Source organism: Agelaius phoeniceus, chromosome 14, assembly GCF_051311805.1.
Source record: "Agelaius phoeniceus isolate bAgePho1 chromosome 14, bAgePho1.hap1, whole genome shotgun sequence".
Taxonomy (NCBI): Eukaryota; Metazoa; Chordata; class Aves; order Passeriformes; family Icteridae; genus Agelaius; species Agelaius phoeniceus.
This window is the reverse complement of record NC_135278.1, coordinates 3,993,086-4,011,469: the sequence shown is the minus strand read 5'-3', so window position 1 is coordinate 4,011,469 and position 18,384 is coordinate 3,993,086. Positions and strand designations below refer to the sequence as shown.

Here is an 18,384-nt window from a genome sequence, read left to right as displayed (position 1 = left end):
TCCAGTGGGAAGCCAGATTCAGCACCAACTTTCCTGTCTTCTCCAGCAGGAAACCTTGCCCTTTGTTTTCTAAGTGATGACCTCTTTTCAATTCTGTCTCAAATGCATTAGGCCAAATTTTCTCTTTGCTTTCTTCAGCTACCTTTGGCCCAGGTCTGACTCCTTCCTCCCTGTCTTAGGCTGAAAGATTTAGCTGGGGGTGTGTATTCTATTTAAATCTTCTAAAGGTGGGCAGTTCTCTGCTGTTCTTGGGGCAGTTTTTTCTTTATCTCTCCCCCAGCCACTCCTCCCTGCAGGAGATCTCTGCTGTCCATGGCCACTGAGTGTCCCTGCAGGGCTGATCCAATTCCAGCATCCCATGGGGAGATGCTGCGCCCAGGGCAGGAGCCAAGCATTCCTACCTGGATCCAATCTGAGCTTTGGGACAGCCCAGCAGCCTTTGCCCAGTGCATTGCCAGAGGAGCAGCTTCTGCTGCCCTGCATGGCCAGAGGGAGCCCAGGCCCATCTGCAGCAGCCCTGGAGCTGCAGAGGAAAACTCCCCCCTTGTGCAGGATCCCTGCTCCAGCAGAGCCACAGCTGGCACTGCAGGAGGGCTGAGCCCCCATGGGATGGGGCTGTGCCACCCCCTGACACACAGGGGACAGGGACTGCTCTCACTCTGGCAGTGGTTTGTTGGTTTTTTGGGGTTTTTTTGTTTGTACTATTGCATTTGTACTTTAATTTTCCCTACTAAAGAACTGTTATTCCTATTCCCATATCTTTGCCTGAGAGCCCCTTAATTTCAAAATGATAATAATTCAGAGGGAGGGGTTTACATTTCCCATTTCAGGGGAGGCTCCTGCCTTCCTTAGCAGACACCTGTCTGTTCAAACCAAGACACCCCCAGAACTGCAGCTCAGGTCCACCTTTCCTGATTTCTGATCAAAACACAGAGGAGTGGATTTTACCAGGTGCAAGCACCTCTGGGGAGCACAAACACTGCTCTCCTGGGCAGCTCCTCAGCTAGGCCCTGCAGAACAGAGCCCAACAGCCACATCCTCCCCAGCTTTCACCCAGGCAAGCATGGAAAACTACAGACTCCAGCCATGCCCTGATTTGACACAGTGCTGAGGCAGCTGTTCACCTGTTTGGCTCTATATGTGAGCACAAGTATTTTCCTTCTCCCCACAGTGAGCCAGGGATGCTCCTGCCACTGCTCATCCCACAGGGCAAGGAACTCATCTTTTGTCCAGCTGGAGAGAGAACTGGTGCAGCTCTTAAACGTCTCAGCTCAATCCTTGTGCACTGAGGAATTTCTCCTAGAAGACAGAGTCTCCTGCAATTAACTCTTTCCATGCCAGCTTAGTAAGGGTCCCCTTTGTGTTGGAACCCTGAATGCTGTGAACTTTAGATTTTCTGTACTGCCAGGCACTGAGCTCCAAGAGAACACTGCATTGACCTGAGGCTGTGGAGAAACTTCCAAAATGGAATGACAGAACTGGGATTGTGGGTGTGGAGTTTCAATAGAAGTGTGTGATATCACAGGGTGGAAAACTTAGAGTTTAAGGGTTTAGAATACAGTAATAGATATAAAGCAAGATGGAGGTTTTAGGTTCAAGGCTGGTTCTTCTTCTTCACCTTCTTCTCCATGGGTTTGGGTGGTTTTGTGTAATTGGATAAAAAAGTCCACATTGCAGCCACAGGTGGTTGGTTATTGGGTTAAAAGTAAAAATAATTTAGGTGGCATTTTTTAATTGGACAGTTTATCCTTAAAAGGCCTTGTAGAGAGAGAGATGGGGCTCCATTTGTAGTTAGAGTGAAGTGCTGTAGAACTCAGGGTTTGTGAGAGTGTAACAGAGATAAGAACTAATAAACATCTGAGTCCCAACCAAAAAAAAGTCTTGTGCATTTAATCCCAACCTTGGCAAAAAGAAGCAAAGGTTCCACACACCTATGGACAAATCCAAGCATTTTGTATTTGTTAGTAAACTGTTATTTGAATGGACAAATTTGCTTTTTTTCCCCCCTGGTTTCCCCTGGATTTCCACGATGAGGAAGAGGAGGGCCAGAAGCCATATGGGCCCTACCCATATGATCATGGTGACTACAGCTCTTCCCTCTGCCCTGCTTCTGCTCCAAGCTTTACCTTAAAATAATTAAAGGTGCTGCTTGCTGCTGACCCTGGCAGCTGCTGGGCATCCCTCCCTGCACCAGGCACTGCTGAATTTGCCCCCTCAGTCCTGCCTGTCTCCTCCATGGGAGGATGGCACTGCAGTCCTTGTCCCTTCCCCAAGGCCAGACCTTGAAGCTCCAAGAGCTATTTATTCACAGTGTGCAATTTGGAAGGATTCCAAGTTGCAGATGCTTCTCTACTTCAAATCTTTATTTTTCCTGCTGGTACTCTCGATTTTACTTCATCCCTGAGGTGTCTCAGAGCAGTCCACCCTCGCTCAGTCATGGATGATTTATTTTCCTTAGTAAGATCTTTTGCTAAGGGTATATTCTGCACCTCAAAACTGCTTTTGGTGGGATTTTTTTTTTTTAAATAATGATTATTAGCCAGTTTGCCTTTATTCATACTTTGAGTTTTCTGTGGTGCTTTTAATGACAGCAGCACTCAAACTCACTGTGAATCTGCTGGGTCAGGTGAAGCAAACAGTGTCCCACTTGTAAATGAGATGTTCTCTGAACCCAAACACCTCCTCAGCAAATCATCCTGCCAATCCCAAACCCCTGCTGACCTCGCCAGGAAACCATGGATCACCTTCCAGGAGAGCTACAGGAGTGAGGGGCTTGGGTGAGAGAAGCTGGACTCCTCCAAGAATTCCCTGTATTTCAGGAGAGCTCCTGAGGCTCCTTGCAAACCCTTGGCAGGATAGTCCAGGCTGTCACACTGTGTTTGACAACAAATGTCACTTGGCTGACATTTCAGGTGGGAAAAAAAAAAATCAAATGCTACCTGTATGTTTCTCAAATTTCTTTCTGGACTTCAACTTTCTACAGAAGAAAACAAAGGGCAGTGACAGCTCCAGGGATGCTGCCTGTTGAGTTTGTGAGGGGTCCCCAGGACGAGGGGAGAGATGTGAATCTGACTCCGTGTTCTCAGAAGGCTGATTTATATTATATTATATTATATTATATTATATTATATTATATTATATTATATTATATTATATTATATTATATTAATCATATCATATCATGCTATACTAAAACTTTACTAAAGAAAGAGAATACAGGCAGAACAAGAATGGTAATAAAACCTCATGACTGACTCCTCAGAGTCCAGCACAGCTGATGGTGATTGGTCATTAAGTAAAAACAATTCACATGAAACCAATCAAACATGCACCTGTCGGTAAACGATGTCCAGACCACATTCCAAAGCAGCCAAACACAGGAGAAGGGAAACAGATCATTATTATTTACATTTTTCTCTGAGGCTTCTCAGCTTCCCAGGAGAAGAAATTCTGGCGAAGGGATTTTTCAGAAAATACCATGGTGACAGTTGCCCTTGTGCCAAAGATCCCACAGTCTGATCTGCTCACAAACACACACCAACACTGCTACAGGAGTGAGGGGAAAACTGCCTCAAAGAGTTCAGTTCATAACTCAAAAATGTGCTCCTTAAAGCTGGGCAAAGGTGACACCACTTTGTGCAACCCCAGGGCACCACAGGGAATATTTCTGTGTCTGCTCTGGGGTGCCCTGACCCCCAGGGCAGCACTGACTCTGACCCTCACTCATGGAGAAAGTTTCCCAGACTTCCAGATAGACCAGAATCCACAAAAGTGTGAAATAGATTATAGAGAGTAGTGCAGGTGTGTCACTTGGTGAGAAATTTAGGGTTTGGGGTTTTTAGTGTGTTATGGATGGAAGCAAGATGGAGGGCACAGGGTGCTGTCCTGGGTTTCTTCCTCATGCTTCTTCTTCCTCCTTCTTCATGGGTTTGGGTGGCATTTTGTAATTGGGCAGAAAAGTCCCCATTTGGGGCTCTGTGGGATCAGTTATTGGGTTAAAAGGTGAAATAATCCAGGTGTCAGCTCTTAATTGGAGAGTTTAGTCTTAAAAGACCTTGGAACAAGAGATTGTTGGCCATTTTGTGCCTTCTCATGAAAAGCTGCCAAGCTCATGGTTGTGAGACCATCAGTTTTACTGATAAGAAACAATAAACACCTGAGTCCCAACATGAACTACTGTCTCCAGTGCCTTCAGTCCAGACCCAGAGAAACCCACAAGTGTACCCCCACACCACTTCAACAGACAGACAGACAGACACACACCCACCCCTCCCTGGGGGAAACCCCCATTGCCCACCCTGGTTTGTGCAGTGTTGGCCACAGCACCAAGCAGGCGCCTTGCAGCTCCCAGATCTGTCCTGGCTGGCTCAGAGCAGCAGGGACACCTCTGTGGCAGTGCAGCAGCAGGTCTGTGCCTGCAGAAGCTGATAAATGCAAACTCAAGGTGACTCCACTTCATGGATTGCATTAGCATCAGCTGCAAATCCTCAGGGCACAGCCGGAGCGACATCAGCAACTGCAAGTGACACAAGCACAGGGAAATGCTCCCTGCTCACACCTGGAGCCAGGACAACATCTCTGGGAGTGTTTGCAGCCTGCTGGGCTCAGGGCAGAGGCACTGAACACACTGAAGGCAGGAGGGATGAATATTGCCTCTTAGAGACACCTCCTACATGATATTATTACTTTCCATTAAATTGAACAAAAATACCCAGGTTCTGGAAACACTGTCTCATTGTAACACCTGCATGATTGGATGAATAAATCTGTTTTAATTAACTGTCTTTTTTATAGTAGGCTGTAACAAAATATTGTGAGAAAGTGAGAGGCTGATAGTTGGCTTTGAGATTTCAAATAACCCTCTCCTAATTAAATCTGTATATATTTATATGTTATCTTGGAGCATAAAAGCACTTAGACCAATCCAGACTTTTAACTTCCTTGCCTATTTTCTTTCCTAGTGTTATTTATTAATTAACTATGCTCTTCCTTCCCTTTGCTTCAGCCAGAGCAGAGCCAAATTGTTTCAAATGCATTTTGTGCACTCTGGATTTCACTCTGCCTATGCAGATCCACTTGTCTTGCAGGCTCCAGTGACATAACTCCTAATTGCACAGCTAAAACTGAAAAGAGAAGTCACTATCCTGGACTCCTTCCTGCTTCTTTGCACTTGTGATGCCATTGACTAAGCTCTCCAAACTAAAATTCTCGTCCAGCTCAGCAGGGAAGGTGTTGCAAAGCTTTGGGAGCACATCAAAGCACCTCTGTGCACTGCTGCCCATTTCATGTCCCACCAATGTGGTCTGCCACACGCTGCCACTGAACAATTTCACTGCTCAGCCCCAAAGCCTGCTAAGCTTTGAGTTAAATCTATTGTCACTCTCACTTTTGGGCCTTATCTGCCCTCCTCAGCACCCAAAAAATAGGAAAAGAACCATGAGGAGTATGTCTCTATCCATGCATCACCGGTGCTGTGCTGGGTTTGGGTGTGTGCTGCCTCAGGGGGAGCTTTAGAACCCAATAAAGCAGAAATATGGACCAAAACAGACCAATCTCCTGGTGCTTTGCACATCTCTGTGCAGAAACAGGTGCAGGCTAGCAGGAAACATTGAGGGGGCTCTGCAAAGACAGTTCTGACATTACCCTGGAGAGTGAAGATGCTCAGGTCATGGAACATTCCTGGGCTGTAACAAACACAAGCAGGATTCACTCTTGCCACAGTCACACACTGCTGGCTTTTAATATTTCCTCTGAACTAAAGCTGTGCTTTTCTGCCCTATAAGGTCTCCTCAGCTGCCCAGACATGAAAGGCACTGTCAGCAGTGCTATAAACACATCCTGGCTGGTCCAATGCCAGCAGATGACTGGGTTTCCACCAGGAACAGCCCATCACTTTGCAGCATCCATCAGTTCTCAGGGATTCAAGCACTCATGCAAAGTGCAGTCATGCTCCAAGCATCTACAAAAACAGAGATGCTCCAACCAAAAATCCTGGTACTCAAACACCCCTTGTGCCTCCAGCATCTCCACTGCACTGAGGAGATCCATGTGGGAGAGGAAAGCCCTGCAGTCTGAGGAGGCTGATTCCAGAGTTCATTTTTCAGGTGCAGGACGTTCTCTTCAGCAGCAGCTCTTGATAATGATAATTGATCCACGTGGATTAAACAAGAGTGTTGGATGAAAAGCATTAGATTGGGCCTCTGGTTCCAAATCAAGATAAAGAAAGAATTTAAATGAGGCATGAGCAGATCTACTTATGTGTTTGTTAATTTGGAAACAAACCAGTACTTCTGAGCAATATCATCTACCCATTATACTTATAAATGATCTTCCCTATAAAAGACTTCACTGCCACTGAAGAACTGCCCATACTCTTCACTTTTGACATCTGCAGTCTCAGTTCTTTATGACTTGATTCCCCATTTAGTACTCACAAAGGCATATTCTGTGTGCTGAGACTATAAAAGATGAATAAAATGGGAATCCATCCATCACAAAATCCACACAGCAGGATGGTGCCCCTCATGTATCCACATTTTAGCAGCACACTGCTCGTTTGCTTCTGAGCTAATAAACTGAACTCAGTGACAGCTTTGTGTGCCACAGCCTCAAGGAAGGAAGAAACCTGGCTTGGGCTTCTCAATCTTGCTGCTGTGTTTCTCTCTCCTTGCCTGTAAAATGAGTGGAAATGCTGCTAATCTATCCTAACTCCACGCTAAGAGGCTCAATCCATAAAGCCGATTTAAGCTGCAGTATGGGCACAGTAATAATGCCATTAACATACTTCAGATTTTCCAGAGGTGAACAAGAACTGAAAGCCTAATTTTATTTCTTTTTTTCAACTCTGCATTCTCTTCACAATGCTTCAGTATTTAAGCACAGGAACATGCTCTGGGCCAGGACTCAGTGCTGTGTGGATGCTCTCCCTGCATGCCCCAGCTGCTCCCACTCAAGGCTGGTGATCCCTTGGAAAGGCAGGAAAACCCACCCTTCATGTGTGTAACAGCTCTCACCTTGCCAGTATGACCAGAGGGCATTTGAAAAGGCTCTCAGGCTCAAGCATCAGTGTCTGGATCAAACAGAACCACATCCTGTGGCTGCCCAAAATCTCCTACAGGCATCACTGAAAATGAGAGTCCCATCTATGAGCTGGCAAAAGCATGTTTGGCCAAACATCCAGGAACACCAGAGCCATTTGTAGAACCTGGATCAGGGTTTGAAATGGTCATTAGGAAGGAAAAAAAAACCCATGTAACAGTGCTGTTGCTGTGAATAACCTGACAGCAGAGATTGGACAGGTGTTTGTGGTTATATCCTGGTTTAAATGTTGGAACAATCAGGCACAGCATCCTCTCACAGCCTCAGTGCTCCAAGTTTGGCAGTTAAAGGACTTCAGCCAAGCAGAATAACCAGATTAAAGGACTCTGAGAGGGGCTCTGCAGCAGGACTGCAGGAATCACTCCTTTGTGACTCTCAGCAGCTCCTCAGCTCCCTTCACCTCAGCCTGCACAAAACAACACAGAGCTTTTACCTCCCATCTCTAACTCTGTGCTTCCAGAGGGCTGAGCCTGATCTCCTGCCCAAACTCCTGGGCTGAGCCAGCCCCCATTCTGGGAGGGACAGAAGGATGCTTCTGAAGAGGTCACTGGCACAAGTCAGATATCCCTGCTCCACACAAACCTCTGGTCTGCGTGCAGAAGCAGCAAAAAACAGCTCTGATGCTAAAAAAGCAAACCCACACAACAGTCCTGAACTGGCCTGCTCTGCACTGGTCAGTGACACAGGAGAGGAAGCCTTGTTTGCAGCTGGTTTTTGAGGAGAGAAAGATTAATCCCAAAATGTACAGGAAGGCCATGGCAGCAACATCACTCTTTCATTACACCCCAAATGCTTCACCCAGAATTTTGGTTGTATCACATAGTGTGCCCTAAAAAGAATGAAAACAAACCCTTCAGAGGACAGTGAGAACTTCTGAAATAAAACATTGTTCTTCATGCCCAGATCTAAATCTTGCTCAAGTCAGTGGGAATTTTTTCACTTCCCATTGCTGCTCCCATGCTCATAGAAGGGCCCTTCAGTTTTCACCAACAATTCAACCCTTAGCCAGACCCAGGACTGGTGAGAGAGAAGAGGCTGATTAGAGCCACAATTCCCTTCAGCCTGGCAAGAACTGGAAATTCTGAGAATTTAACTCAGCCTTCTACTGGGAATGTCCCTGAGCAGGGACCAGGCAGAGCTAACAGCTCTTACAAATCTGATCTTTATTCCCTACAGAAAGACCAGTGTTGGTGGCCTGAATCCCAGCCTTCCCTTGTCTTTCCCCAGCTCTCTGCTGAGAGATTTAACTACCAGGCTCTTGGATACCCTAGATGCTCCTCTTTGCATAAATAATTAAAAACTTAGGGAGCTTGCTGGCTGTTATGCTTGAAGACTGGAGCGACATACCAGGAATCTGTAAGATTTTTGTAGGACCACCTATTTTAAGTTTTGCTCCATTCATGAGTACATTCAAATCTTTGTCAAAATTAGAGGATAATCCAGAAAGATCTGCTCATCTTTGTGTTCCCTGACCCACTCCACAGGTGTATGGCCAGTGCAGATGAACAATTTTTGACTGGAGATCATCCAGAGACCCTTGCATGTAAAACACTTCCAAAACACCTCCCTTTCATCCACTGCAGCATCCTGCATTTCTTTTCAGTCAAGCCACTCTTCATGCTGTCTTTCCCCAAACTATTTCAGTCAGCCTGGGGTTCATGTGGCTCCTGTGGACAGCAATGGGTTTATTTTGGGAGGGGTGCCTACCCTTCCCCATTCCATTTTGTGCCAGTAGCTGAAGTGATGGCTTGTTGACTGCTGATATTCCTACTCCTGTCTTTGACAGGCAAGGCTCCCACTCACCAGCTGCTCAGCCTGTTTGATTAGGTTACAGACAGGGTGCAGGGAAAGCTGCAGGAGATAATGTGCAAGCGGAGCTGCTCCGGGTGCGCAGGCGCGGCTGTGCAGGACCACAACAAACCTCTGCCAGCTCCCAGGCTGATCCAGCACTGAGCTCCTGGGCACCCTGCAGCTGGGGAAGAAGTCAGGAGAGCTGGGAAGGCACCACTCCAAACTTGGCATCAGTTCAAGATCCACAGAAAGCCACAAATGTCAGAACATTTGCCCTAACAGCCCAGAAACGCGGAGCTCCGCGCTTAAACAAAGATGTGCAATTTAAGGCAGAAGTTTAGACCTTGGTTTAGGCCTTAAATCTGAGAAGCCTGGAGCCCTTTTCCCAGCATCTCCCTGCCCTAGTCTGGGTTCAGCTTGTGCCCCTCAAATCCATGGCACAGAGGAGGGACTCAGAGTCTGTCTGGAACAGGGATCTGGCACCTCTTTCCTCCTGTGCATCCAAGCTGGCCATGGGGGACCAGCCAGGACCCCAGAGGAGCTGCTCTCCCTGCTGAGGAAGCAGGAGGCTGCTGGAGCACAGGGCTGTGTCTGGGCAGCCCTGGTCCCTTCAGCAGCCCCTGTGGAGCCACTGGGCCCAGCCAGCTCCAGTATGGCCTTCATGGACTCCCCCAAGAGGAAAGTCCACCATGGACTCCCCCAAGAGGAAAGTTCATCTTTGTTTTCTTGCTGAAGAAATGAGATATTGCAGCAGAAGCAAACTTTTAAGATTCTTCAGAGGCTCAGTCTGCTCTTCCCAGATGAGGATCCCCTGATGGTATTGCACAGGACAGAAAGATCTGGGAAAAGGCTTTTCACTATAGCCCCTGCAGGGACTTTGCATCTTTTTATTCAAACATTCTCTGTGCTCTCCTGCCCTCTTCCATAGATCACATCTTACTTCCTTTGTCCACATAACCTCTTCTTTTCAGTTAGAAAATCCCTGTCCTGCAGCAGATGGTTCTCTTTGAATCAGCCTTCCCAGCAGCTCCTCAGGGACCCCCTCAGAGCCCCCTGTCCCTTCAGTCACATCCCTGCCTCCAACTCCACCTCACAGGAGAAGTGGGTGACAAGGCACTGCCATCCTAGCAATCCTTATTCCTCTTGTTCCTCTCATGAACAACTTTAGGGCATTAGGACAATTTTATAAACCTGGAGGTCTTTCCACCTGGAAACTTTCAAGTACCCCAATACACATAATACAGAGATTTCCATTAACTGCAGCTCCAGGCTAAGGAAGAGATCAGCACCTCCATTTCGTAATGCAGCACAAACCAGAATGAACAGGACACTAAGAGTGAATGAGAGACAGGAATTATTTCATCTTGTGGTCCCAGCAAGAGCCCTGAGCCCCAAATGGCTTCATCCTCTCACTGCTTTTGTCAGTAAGGCTTCACACAATGAAATTCTTGCAGCTTCCTATGTTAATCCATTAATACCTGTGAGAGCATGCTGAAATCTCTACCCTGGTTATCATTCTGGAGCCAAAATGCCCAATAAACACTATTCCATAGGCTCTATCCTTCCCTCTCTATTTTACTGAGCAGAAAGTGAGCTGCTGTTTTAGCAAGCTGTGCATGTCAGAGCTGGGAGAACACAGGAATGGATTAAATCCATGCCCCTTCTATCCCAGGATGCCATCTCTGGTGATGGGCAGCAGTCTGGGTGCCCTTCTGCACTACCCCTGCACCTGGAAATTCCAGGGAGCCAGAGGCTACACCCAGACCTTCCTCCTTCTGTCCTCTCTCTGTGCATTGTGAACCCACCTCATGTTTTTCAACCTGCTTGTGCTTTTGGCCTCCACAGCATCCTGTGGTAATGAGCATTACAATTTAATTAGCAGACATGATAGGGAACCTATCTGACTCTATTCAGGTGCTTAAGCCAGTCTTTCCCAAAGAGTGAATCAGATTGCTCTCTAAGGATGAAAAAAGGGATGCAGGACACGTGAGAGGGACCAGGAAATTGCTTCAGTTCTCACTGGAACATGTTCACTGCACGTGAAGAGGGAGAGAGAGGGAGAGAAGGGAGAAGGGAATAAGGACAAAGCAGCTTCCTGGCTTGAATCCAGAGACTGAGCTGAGAATAAATAATAATATGTGTCTAATGAGCTAACAGGAACACCCATCATTCCCATCAGCACAAACCATCCTGCTGCCTAGGTCATGTCCCCTATCATGGCCACTGTGACCAACACCATATAAAATCTGATGTGCTCTAAAGAACATAAAAAATGGAGAACATGAGGACCCAAGTCTACCTGGTACCCACAGGCAGAGAGAAATACTCCTTGTGTCTGCAGTTCCTCCCCTTCCCAGCCACCACCTCCCAGAAAACACTGCAAGGATGCCATGCCACACTTCACTCAGGGACTGCTCACTGCTTTGCAAGGCAGCAAATCTCAGGAAGAGCACAACTTTTATGTTGAAGAGCTGCACACAACAACACAGCAGCCTCTCTACCATGATGATAAAAGCAGCCAGAACATGAGGCAGGTTATCCAGCAGGGAGGCAGAGCTGCAGGGAACTGATCCTCATGCAGCAGCAGGAGGGGACCAGCCCCAGCTCTCCTCATTTCAACTCTGGATGCCAGCACATTTCTGGCTTCCCCAAGAGGGAACTTAACCTAACTTAGCCTGAAAACACACTGAAGCGGAATGGCTGAGAGAGCTGAAAGGAACAACAGCCCTGCCCCAGCTTTCCAGCCACTGCAGCTCCCTCTCACAGGGACAGCTCCATCCTCCCCTGAGCCCTAGCTGCACTGGGCCTGGCCATCCAAGAGCAGCTGGCTGGCAGGATGCTCTGTTGCAGTGATTTGTGCTTACTGGCCATCTCCCTTGGCAGGAAAATCAACTGAGAGCAGCCTTTGCCTTGCTCTGATTTAGTGTTTGTCTAGCTAAGAAACCCACAGTTGTTTAAAAGCCACTTACCTGCTCTGGTACTTCTTAATCTGAGCCACACACTGGGTCTGCAGTTATTCATACCAATTCCACATTGCTCACCAGGATTTCCTGCTCAGAAACTTTCAGGAATCATTTGCTCGCTTATACAGCACAATTTTTTCCCCCCAAACTGGACACTGCAGAGATGAACAGCCATCCCTGGCAGCACCCTGTCTCTCTGGGACAGGCAGCACACCAGGTTCCCAGCTCTCAGCCTCTGAAAAGTGCCAGATGCAGGTGCTGAGATGAACCTGCCCACCTTTGTACCAGGCTGTCAGCCTGAGCAACTGCAGAACTCTGCTCTGTGCAAAACCTGCATTTAGGCACTCACTCCACACAGGTGCCTCTCATTTCCAGAGATAAAACACCGTGGCAACTCCAGAGCTCAGCTTTTTTGATGGTTGCACCCTGTGCTGAACTTGGTGATCCTTGCTAAACATGACTTTATAAATGTCTCATCCTGCAGGTTGGCTTTTTTCTTCTCATGTTTTCCTTTCTCTGTCTCTAGCCAGAAATGATTTACATGTTTGTTTACTCTGAGCTACATTCATCTGAGTCATTCAGCAACCCTCTACCCACAATCACATTACAGCAAATTTGGAACTGGAGTCTCAGGGAGTGAATATTATGCTGTTGTCAAGATGAGAGTGGGGGGCCATATTCTGCCACTGGGTTTCAGGAAAAACTGACTTTTGCAAGCATGTCAAAATCCAACAGCCTCACAATCCCCTGTGTTCTGCATTTCTTCTTAAAGGAGAAAATCCAGGCAAATAAATTACTCTATATTTACACCAGTTACAGCGTAACAATTAGTAGGATTTGGCTCATTTGGTACAAATTATACTACTGTACTTGTAGGAATAATCTATTCTGTTTCAAACTAATTTTAGCCACCCTTGACTGCTCTTCCATCTGTTGTAGGGAAAAAAAAAATTATTTGCACATAGCTATTGTGAATTTTCTTCTCCAAGGTATGTTTTCAAGAACATCTCTCAAAAAACAACGTAATCATATTCTTAGCAAGACTCATAGCTCAGCTGACAGTACCTTGTCTATTAAATCCACAACATGAAAAGACCTCAGAATTGACATTCTAAGGATTTTTTTAAGGTTGCCTGAAATAAATCTTTGCAGAAAGAAAGCTGATCAAAGAATTTGGAGCTTTGCATTACCTTTAACGCAATCCTAGAAGCTATTCAGAGATTCTACCAAAGCAGAAAGGGGTTAGGAAAAGTAACAACACCTTTTAAAAAACACATTACAAAACCACTGAAATTTCAATACACTACAGTGAAAGCGATGCACATTAAAACAGAAATCATTCTCTCAGAAGCCCAGTAATAAAAATAAGGAATTCTATCAATGTTCTATGCCCTTACAAGATATATTGAGACTGATCAGAGGTGTCTCAAGCTCAAGTCCTATTCCATCTAGTTTCTCTTCACCGCTTTACAAGAATAAAAAAACAACTAAACCAAAAACCAGCAGCACCTCGACCTTTTTCTTTACTTTTAATTCTAGAAATGTGCTCTGTAGCAGTATCTGAGGTATAGTTCTTGCCTGGGAAGTCTTGCACCCAGCTGACAGTGTATTGATCCCCACTGTACCTGAGAATAAAAGTACAACCAGAGGAAGAGCAGAGCCCCACCACAGAGAGCAGGGGCTCGCAGAGGGCCAGGGCTGTGGGGGTCAGGGGAAGCACATTCATGTCCCCATCCACTAAAGGGTCCGGGGCTGAAGCATTTCTTCAGCTGATAATTACTGCCAAGTTACATGCAGGGAAACTGGGAGCGAATACTCCTGGCCAGAACAAAGAGTGACACATCTGATAACACCCAAATGGGGGGTGCTTCTCTGCCTTTTCTCCAGAAGCAACACTAGATTTCTTTAAGAGGGAGTATTAGTCAAAATGCCAGCTCCTTTAGTCTGCTTTGGAGCTCCCTGAGCAGGCATTTGGCTACAAGTTCCAATGAACTGCCTAAAGATACCGCTTTAACTTCTGAAAAGCATTTTTAAAGCAGCAATACAGTAATTTGCATTTACACAGTACCTGCCTGGCTGAAAAGTGTTCTCAAGGGCTTCTGAGCAGCTCCACGGAGCCCTGGGAAGCAGTGACACACGACATCATTAAGGAGAAGGCAATCAACACCGAAGAAGCCTGAGAGCTTTGCCCAGGATCGGGGAGAACGTCCTCAGAACAGAAAAACCCTGCTCAGCTCTCCGTGGGGACAGGCACACACACAGAGGCACCGTGACCACAAAGACAATGCTCTTCCCAAAAATCCTTCATCCCAGCTTTGATCCCGGAGGGTCCCTTCACACCCGGGAGATTCTGTGCTCCTTGATCCCCTCCTGCATTCCGCACAGGGCACTGCATTACATAAGCTCGCCTGCACGGAGATGCACAAAAACTTAGGGTTCACATCTGACCCGCAGGAGGACCAAATATTTTTTACAATACAGTGGAAAAGTTAAGAAGAAGTGGTCAAACAGACTGGGAATTCAAAGTGATGCTGCTCGAGGATGCAAGACTTGGTAGGTGACTGTTCAACCATGTTACCTTAGAGCATGGAGAATTTAATGGGAGACTCGCACATTACCATATTCATAACCATGACTAACAAATCTGTTGTCAATGCCACCAAAAATATCACACAAGCAGAATGTTTTTATACCAAAGAGACCACTGAAGTCACTGCTCCATAGTAAACAAATGAACTTATGAAGAGTCTTGAAAATCAGCCCTTTTTTTTTTTTTTCTTTTTTTTCCCTGCAGAATTTGATACACTATGAACTGCGAGATGCCTGGTAGTTCAAAGAGGGGTCGATAAAAAAAGCATTTTTCTTCTGCAAGCATCAGAGCAGAGAACACCCCTCCGGTACCACTGTCACCTTTCCCATGCTGAGGGCACGTGGGTCACCCAGATGACTCACAGCCAGGTCAAGGGCTGCCCGAAGGAATGACAATTCAAACCGGCATTTAGCCCGCTCTGCGAGGGTGCAGGTTGTCGGTGCGTGCTGTCATTTAGGGCAAGGGCAGACAAAATCCAGCACCGTCCTTCGGGATGCGAGTCCCGGTGCTGCCGGCAACTCCCGTGGGGGAGCGAGGCCACGCATCCCGTCCAGTCCCGCATCCCCCCTGGCTTCGCATCCCTCCCGGTCCCGCATCCCTCCCGGTCCCACATCCCTCCTGGTCCCGCATCCCTCTTGGTCCTGCATCCCTCCCGGTCCCGCATCCCTCTTGGTCCTGCATCCCTCCCGGTCCCGCATCCCTCTTGGTCGCGCATCCCCCCGGTCCCGCATCCCTCTTGGTCGCGCATCCCTCCTGGTCCCTCATCCCTCCCGGTCCCGCATCCCTCCCGGCCCCACCGCCGCTAAGTTCAGCAGGAGCAGCGCTCCACGCCGGGGCGGGCGGGTGCCGGTGGCTCCGGGGGATGCGGGCACGGAGCGGCCCCGACCACCCGCGCCCGGCACCCGAGGGCTCGGGGCTCCAAGTTCCGAGAGTGACCGCGGAGCTCTCGGCCCCGTGCCCGGTGCTGCCCCGTCCCCGCTCACCTCCGCGCCGCTCCGTCAGGCGGTACCCGCCGGGGTGCCCGCGGGCCCGGGGCTGCTCCGCGATCCGCCGGGCGCCCCCATTCCGCTGCCCGCTGCCCCGCTCCCTACGCCGCCGCCCGCGGCCCCGCGGCTCCGCGCCGCCGGCGGGCAGGGCAGGGCGGCCGCCGCATCGCTCCGAGCCCGGCGGGCAGGGCTGCGAGCCGCCTCCCGAAAACCCCGCCGGGAGCTCCCCCGCTGCCCCCGCCGCCTCCGCCCGTCCCTTGGCGGCACCGGGCCCCGGGCGAGCCGAGCCGAGCCGAGCCGAGCCGAGCCGAGCGGCCGGGCACAGCCGCGCCCCCCGCACCCGCTCACGGGCACACGCCGCCCCTCGCCGAGAGACACCCGCCCCGCACACGCACACAGCGACACACACACAGAGACACAGAGACACACACCGCACACAGACACACACCGCGCACACCCTACACACCGACACACACCCCACAGACACACACACCCCGCACACAGAGACACACAGCGACACACACGCCCCGCACTCCGAGACACACAGACACACACCCTACACAGCGACACGCACCCCGCACACAGAGACACCCGCCCCGCACACGCACACAGCGATACACACACCCCACACACAGCAACACACACCCTACACACCGACACACACACACACACCCCGCACACCCTACACAGCTACACACACCTTACACACCGACACACATACACACACCCCACACACAGCGACACACACCCTACACACCGACACACACACACACACCCCGCACACCCTACACAGCTACACACACCCCGCACACAGACACACACACACACACCCCACACACCCTACACAGTTACACACACCCCGCACACAGCGACACACACCCTACACACCGACACACACACACCCGCCCCGCACACCCTACACAGCTACACACACCCCACACACCGAGACACACAGACACACATCCCGCACAGACACACACCCTACACACAGCAACACACACTACACACACCCCGCACACCGACTCACACCCCACACAGACACCCTACACACAGACACACACCCTACACACAGACACACACCCCAAGACACCCTACACACCCACACAACCCCCTGTTACACACCCCACTCAAGCACGGGCACCTCACACATTCAGCCCCATCCCTCCTCCATTCACACCCTCACATGGGCACAGCTGCCCCTCACACTCACACACACAAACACACACTCATACATACACACCCATTCACACCCACACTGTTTGGGTTGGGGACAGAGTGAATTCTCCCCCGGGATGTGGTGCAGGGCCCTGGGCTGGGTTCAGTGTGAGGATGGTGATGCTCACAGCCCAGTGCTGCTGAGCAGGGCTCACCCCGAGCCAAGGCTGTGCAGTGGGCAGGTGCACAGGGAGCCAGGACAGCCAGCCTGAGCTGGCCAAGGGGACACCACAGTGCCCTGCCCAGTGTGGGAACTGGGGGAGCTGGCCAGGTCACTGTCACTGCTGGGGGACAGGCTGGACATCTGTCAGCAAGTGGTCCATGTCTGACTGTATGTGCAGCACTGACCTTCTTAGAGCTTATTCCTGTCCCTCTTTTGTCACTTCCCTTTTCATTACAGTTGGATGATGACAATGATGATGATTATAGTATTTTATTTTATTTATTAAGCTGTTTTTATTCCAACCCACAGGTTTTGCCTTCTTTCCAGTCTTCCACCCCATCCCATTTGTGGAGTGGGTAGAGTGAATGGTCTGCATTGAACTTTGTTGCTGGCTGGGCTTAAACCCCAACACCCATACACCCACAGCTACACACACCCACCCACCCACTCGTGGTTCCCTCACACCCCTCAGAGCCCCCAGCAGCCTGGTCCTGTCACAGGGAGGTTGGATCATGAGTGTCCCAGAGCCACCAGTACCTGCCAGCACAGCACTGGGTGTCACCCTGTCCAGGGACCAGCCCTGGACCTGAGCTCTGCAGCCATCTCAGGGCTCTGAGCCCACATCTCCACTTTGTCTCATGGATGTACCAAATCTGTCAGACAGCTGATCAAGGCTCCTAACTCCTTTAAAGACAGAGTGAAGCCAGTGAATCCCAGCTTTCACCTCTTTCCTGGCCAGGATAGCTGGCTATGGCCAGACAAAGGAACTTTTCCTCCTTCCCTTTCCCACTGACCCCACCAGGTTACACTGGGGTTCCCTTCTCCCCTTTCTGCCTCTGGAGCTGAATGCAGGACTTTCCTTAGGCCAGGAGAGAGGAGCTGCCCTCTGAAAGGAGCCAGCCAGGAGAGAGATCCCACTGATCCTGCCTCCACTGTCACACTGGGACATTCCCACAGCCACATCCACATGGGCAGGACTGCACCCACGAGGGAGTTCTGTCCCCTGGTCCCCTGTCCTCAGTATTTTATGGTGCAAATGTGGTTCTGTCAGGCACAACATCACAGCATTAAATTCCTTTTCCTTTGTAAGCACCATAACTGTCACAATGAGCCTTTCTTGCACTTCCTTTTAGACACATCAAACCCATGTCTTGCCCTTTTAATGATCAAAATCATTGCCAAACTCCCCTAAATTTTGCTGTGATATTGTTAAAAGATGAATAATACATACACTCTGAATTTGCTGTACCTCACTCATGCTTCCCTTGAGGAAAGAGTTTACTTGCTACAGCCTGTGCACAGGGACCACTTTGTGTGTGACAGAGCCACCTATGAGGAGAAATGCAGCCACAGCTTTAATGGGGCACAAAAACATGACACAGACAATGGCTCAAAGTTCCAGAGCCCACCAGCAGCCCTGTCAGAGAGGCACCACCTAAATCTGTCACAGCATTGGGACAAACTCTTCTTCCCCTGCAAACAGCACTGGAGTCCACTCAATATTTCATGGTGCAAATGTTGAGCTGCCCTCCCTGTCCTCTGAGGTTCTGAGCAGCGCTGAGTAAATAATTCACAGCA

General features: G+C 49.2%; 1 protein-coding gene across 2 annotated transcripts in view; it reads right to left on the bottom strand.

The window, feature by feature from the left end:
• The window catches only part of TRPC5 (transient receptor potential cation channel subfamily C member 5), a 110,570-nt gene extending 94,443 nt beyond the window's left edge, over window positions 1–16,127 (bottom strand). The window contains exon 1 of one of the 2 annotated variants that reach the window (XM_077185807.1): window positions 15,426–16,127. The gene's annotated coding sequence lies outside the window, so the exon portion shown is untranslated. Of the gene's footprint in view, window positions 1–13,920; window positions 14,069–15,425 lie in introns of those variants that run through there. The other variant, XM_077185808.1, reaches the window with a different exon arrangement.
• Window positions 16,128–18,384: the final 2,257 nt, after the last annotated feature.